This window comes from Erythrolamprus reginae, chromosome 1 (genome assembly GCF_031021105.1).
Source record: "Erythrolamprus reginae isolate rEryReg1 chromosome 1, rEryReg1.hap1, whole genome shotgun sequence".
Taxonomy (NCBI): domain Eukaryota; kingdom Metazoa; phylum Chordata; class Lepidosauria; order Squamata; family Dipsadidae; genus Erythrolamprus; species Erythrolamprus reginae.
Genome location: NC_091950.1, coordinates 319,127,360 through 319,133,359, shown reverse-complemented (window position 1 = coordinate 319,133,359; position 6,000 = coordinate 319,127,360).

Below are 6,000 nucleotides of genomic sequence, written 5' to 3'. Positions count from 1 at the left end.
GCAACCCACCGCTGTACTGTATGGAAGGGACATGGGAATAGCTTTGAAGAAGGAAGGAATGAGCCATTAGGAGAGGGAAAAATAACAACTAGGACTTGGAAAGCAGAAATCATGAGATAGAAACCTAAAAGAGCTCTGTCTACATAAGATGAGAGAAAAAAAACACCATCAGATTTTCAAAATTCTGCTAATATACTCACAATATTGTTCTTGCTAGCCTATCTTGAAGAACTCTCGAGGAAGATGAATAGGTTGAGAAGGGGAAAACCAAGAAATCATTGATTACATTGGGTAGAATTTCCCTTTTATTTTTATTAATAGATGTTACCGCAAACTAATGTGCAGCAGTAACACATCTTTAGAATCCCTCTGGGCTAGAAACCTTCCTATTTATATTACTTTAAACCTCTTTTGGTGTTTTCTGAGATTATTGGCAAACGTAGAATAAAAATAATTGCAACACATAAAATAATATTTCTTCTTTTGCTTTCTCAGGTAATCGATGTGTTTAGTAATACATATTTATTACAGATAGTCCTTGGGTTACAGTGGCAGTTGAGATTGGAATTGATGTTTCTAAACAGTTGGTCATAGAGCTCAGCATCATGAACATTTATGTTGGCAATCCCGGCAATCCCTGTTGCTGTCATAAAGTGAGGATTGCGTGGGTTATTGAGGACCATAGGACTTCCTCATTGACTTGTTTGTAGGAAGTCAGAAGGGAACATTGGAAATTGTGACTACATGATCGTAACCTGCTACAATGTCATAAGGCATTGAATTCAGGGGTGAAATTCAGCAGGTTCTGGAGATATGGTAGCAGAAATGTTAAGTAATTTGGAGAATTGGCAAATACCACCTCTGGCTGGCCCCAGAGTGGGGTGGGAATGGAGATTTTGCAGTATCCTTTACCTGCCATGCTCACCAAGTCAGGCTTTCCCACGGTAGGGAAAATTTTTCAATTTCATCCCTGGTTGAGTTCCTGAATCATAGTGATGTCATCACAGGGACACTGAGATTTCTGGAATTCTGGGGACCAGTCCTAAGTCCTCATCATTCAACATTGTCCCAAGTTTGAATGGTCACTGAATGGGTGGTCATAACTCAAGGACAACTATACTTTGTTGAAACAGAGTATTAATTGTGGCTGTCTAAACCACCACTTGGGCACGAGGATGATTAATTTCCATTTTGATGGTACATATTTGTTGTGATCCATGAATGTTTTCTTCTTTTTTCTGATATTGGTTAAGTAAACAATTCAGACAGTTCCAGAATTTAGCAGTGTGGTAAATAAATGAATTGCATAAACAGTCACCTATATATTGAACACAATTGATTGGATTAGCTCTAGATTATTTCAGAAGATAGTCATAATATTATCTGTGCTCATAGGTGGGGGAAAAACCCCACTTGGGAAAAAGACTACAGTGGTACCTCTACTTAAGAACACTTCTACTTAAGAACTTTTCTAGATAAGAACTGGGTGTTCAAGATTTTTTTGCCTCTTCTTAAGAACCATTTTCTACTTAAGAGCCTGATCCCAGAATAATTTCCCAGGAAATTTGAGAGCAGCACAAAGGCTTGGGCCAGTTTCCTGCCATTCTCCCTTTAATCCCAGCCATCTTGGGCTTTTCTGGGCTGCTAGAGGAACCTTTCGGTGGCACTTAAAGAGGGTTTGGCAATGAAGCATTTTCCTTTCTCTGGCTTTTGGAGAGGGAATAAATCTCTGCCAGCGCCCAGAGAAAAGAAATGCTCCCTTCGCTCTGGGCAGCGGAGGAGTCACCACAGCGAAGGAAAGGCGCTGGCTACTAAGCGAGCGAGGAAGAGGAGAGGGGAGCCCTTCAGCATGGGAAGGAAGAGGCAGCAGGTAGCAGCAGCCAGTGTATGGGAGGCAGTGTATGGGAGGCAGCCTCGTGCCAGGTGTATTGGAGGTGTGTGCTCCTCCTCGCCACCTCAGAGTCCCTCTTTTTTTTAAGCCTTAAAGTTTTGGATTTTTTTGATTCTCCTCACCTCACCTACTTCCTTCAGCAGCGACTCTCCTCCTCCTCTTCTTCCTCCTCCTCCTCCCACCCAAATTCCAAGCTTTCATTTCTTTCCTAATGGGTTTGCATGCATTATTTGCTTCTACATTGATTCCTATGAGAAAAAATACTTCTACTTAAGAACGTTTCTACTTAAGAACCTGGTCACGGAACGAATTAAGATCTTAAGTAGAGGTACCACTAGAGTTTGATTTTTTTTTAAAAATAACTTTATAGTACACTTTACAATAACTATACAGTACAGAGCCTAAGGCTGCTAAAGGTTTTTCAAATTTCAAACCTTTATTGTCAATTCACAAAATGTACCTTACCAGTCACCTGCGTGACTAGCCCAAAACCTGTTAGATGTCAAGGTCCTCTTGGAACACAATGGACGAACATCATCACAACATGTGTACAATGAGATTGGATGAGCCTTCCCCAGTGCAACCCACCAAACACAAAATACATCTCAATAACTGATAAGTGAAAGAAGGGGAAAAAATCCTGAACCAATAGATCATACTAACAGACGTACAATCCCATATACATATACATATATGTTTGTTTTTGGAAAATAATTCTAGAAAAAAGCCCAGCTCAGTCCTTTGATAAGAATCTTATCCCCTAAAGTATATTATCATTATTCAAAGTTATCTGCGGGTGAGAAGATTAAATTCTTAATGGAACAAAATATATTGGTAATTACCACTATACTTTTAAAGAATGAATGAGTCGAACAAACCATGGTTTAGTCTAATGATCAGAGAATGAAATTTATAAAGATTCACCATATTGCATCAAGCAATTTAAAAGTGGCAGTAGGATGTCTGTATCTTCGGACTTGCAAGACTCTGCTAATGTTGCTTTATAATAAAGTAGAATTAGTTCATCCACTCCTGTTTCCTCCCTAGTTTACCTGGGCGGATTAACTTTGTTTGCATTTCTCATTATTGGATATGTCTCTTTGTTATTGAAGTTTTAAAATGTATTATAGTCTTATGATATTTTCATATCTATAGACTGCCTAAAGACAATAAGGATCAAGATGCAGGGTGTTTGTTTATTTATTTGTATTCTACTTTTACTGTTGTTACAAATAACTCCAGGCAGCAAACACATCATAATCCTATTTTGCCCACAACTCTGTGAATGGGTTGAACTGAGAGAGAATAATTGGTCCAAAAATTATCTAGTTGGCTTTCATGGCTAAGGTGAGACTTAAACTCAAGGTCTCTTGTTTTCTAGCCTGGTGCCTTAATCATTCAGCCAAACTGGAACAAGGACAATAAAGAAAGAAGAAAGGGAACACAAATATTATTTTGCCCTCTGTCTTTAAGAATCATCAGATTCTGAGAATAAACTTTCAACTGGCGAAGTTAATTATGATCACAGAAAGATAGCTTTGATGGTCCACAACCTGTCTCAAAATTGAATATCTTAGATTAAGCCATGGTTTAACCTTGCTATGGTGACTAGATAGACATGTTTATTTGATTCTCTTGGCAGAAATACAGAAGTGGTTTTCTAGTTTTCTTCCACATCTTTCTTTTTCAACTGCCCAATCTAGACAACAAGTCTGGGATTTTCTAGTTTTAATCACCTCTAACCTGCTTAGTCTTATAAATAGTAGCCAAGCCAAGGGATGTTATAAAAACTATTCTTTCTCCATATCCCCCCCCCCAAATTGCAGAATGTAAATTTGGGTAGCAAAACAACTTGGTTACAAAGATTCAAATTATGGCCTCTGTCCTTAACGTATTCTCAGTAGATAGCATGAAAATTCCATCTCAGATGTTAGTGGATTGCTATCAGTCAAAGAGAGACCGCCTTCTGCCACACAAATCCCAGCGGCCGGTTAAGTCCCACAGAGTTGGCCTTCTCCGGGTCCCGTCGACTAAACAATGTCGTCTGGTGGGACCCAGGGGAAGAGCCTTCTCTGTGGTGGCCCCAACCCTCTGGAACCAGCTCCCCCCGGAGATTAGGATTGCCCCCACCCTCCTTGCCTTTTGCAAGCTCCTTAAAACCCACCCCTGCTGTCAGGCATGGGGGAACTGGCATATCTCCCCTTGCCTATGTAGTTTTATGTATGATATGTTGTATGTATGATTTTTAAACAATGGGGCTTTTTAGACTTTTAATGTTAGATTTATTATTATAGACTTTTAATATTAGATTTGTCATTGTATACTGTTTTTATCACTGTTGTGAGCCACCCCGAGTCTGTGGAGAGGGGCTGCATACAAATCTAATTAATAATAATAATAATAATAATAATAATAATAATAATAATGCCATGGGCTAAATAGAAAAAGTCTGACCTGGATTACAATAACTCCCTTTGTTGCTTTTAGGATTGATAATGATGCCATATGGACAGTTCAAAGAGTTATGAATACTTACTTGAGCTCTGTTCTGTTTAGCATAAACAGAGATCTATTTGCTCTCCAGTAAGAATTTAGTAAAATATGTTTCTAATATATTTCTAATATATATACACTACCATGCTTAATTTCTCATCTTTAAAGCTGTCATACATGATTCACTGGTATGTGAAAACAGCTCAACATTATCTCCTATCAATAACTGTCTGAAGAATTAAAGGAACTAAATGAATCATTTCCATCTTATTCCTGGGAATAAGCACAGACTTGTGATGTTTTCATGGCATGTTCTTGAAGGAAAAATGGCAGGATGGCACTGCGGAGGAAGTGTTTTGGATATTAACACAGGATGTACAGTGCTGTGTTGACAGGCGAAGAGAAACTCAGTCTGTTCACGTTTTCATTGTACATGTAAAATATGTTAAGACACCTGTGTTGGTTCAGAGCTGCATGTACTAAGTTAATAAGAGACTCTATGAGGAAAAGAAATTGGCATAACACTACCAGTGGAAAAAACCTGAGCTCACCTAAACTTCTTACAATGATGCATTCCTTTTTCACAATGATGCATTCCAAAAACAATGTGGACAAAAATAATTCATCAAATCAATACGATGTAATGATTATAGGATTGGGTTCAGTGTCACTGCCAGTTACTAAAATCATCCATTCACTAAATTCAAACTTGCCTATCTCAATCTTATAAAATTTTTGTGAGGATAAAAATCGGTTATGTGTAAAGTTTGAATTTGCATGGAAAGATTTGGCAGTATAGGAATAATGCACGAATAAAAATACTAAGATCGTTCTGACAAGCCGCAGATGATGAAGTTAATGTTGCTCTCTAATCCAGTATTTTTCCAATCTCAAACACTTGAGATATTGGTACTTCAACTCCTAGACGTCTCCAACCAACAATTAACCACATGACCAATACCCAACACCTTTGAGTTACTGAGGCTGAGAAATATTGTTCTAGTTGAGCTTGTTTACGTTCGTGCGATGGGTTGGGGGTTTTTTGGGGGGGGGAAATTGGCAATTAATTTCTCATGAATAGAATTCTTTATTGGCCAAATGTGATTGGACACACAAGAATTTGTCTTGGTGCATATGCTCTCAGAAAAGATACATTTGTCAAGAATCATGAGGTAAAACACTTAATGATTATAGGAGTCAAATAAGCAATGAGGAAACAATCAATATTAATAAAAATCTTAAGGATACAAGCTACAAGTTATAGTCATACAGTCATTAGTGGGAAGAAATGGGTGATAGGAATGATGAGAAAAAACTAGTAGTAATAGTAGTGCAGGCAATTGTTTTTTCTGCAGTCTTGATTATCCTCTGAAGTCTGTGTCGATCTTCTTGGGTTGCAGAACCAAACCAAACAGTTATAGAGGTGCAGATGTCAGACTCAACGATCCCTTTATAAACCATCATTGTCCAGCATGCGAGGGGATCAGCAAATATACGATGCTTGTCTAATTTCTCCTCCTGGATTTTTCCACCAATATTAAACATGTCCGGCCACGGCGAACGGCTTTTTCGAGATCGGCCAGTATCTACATCTATATTAGTAGACTTCAGCCCGT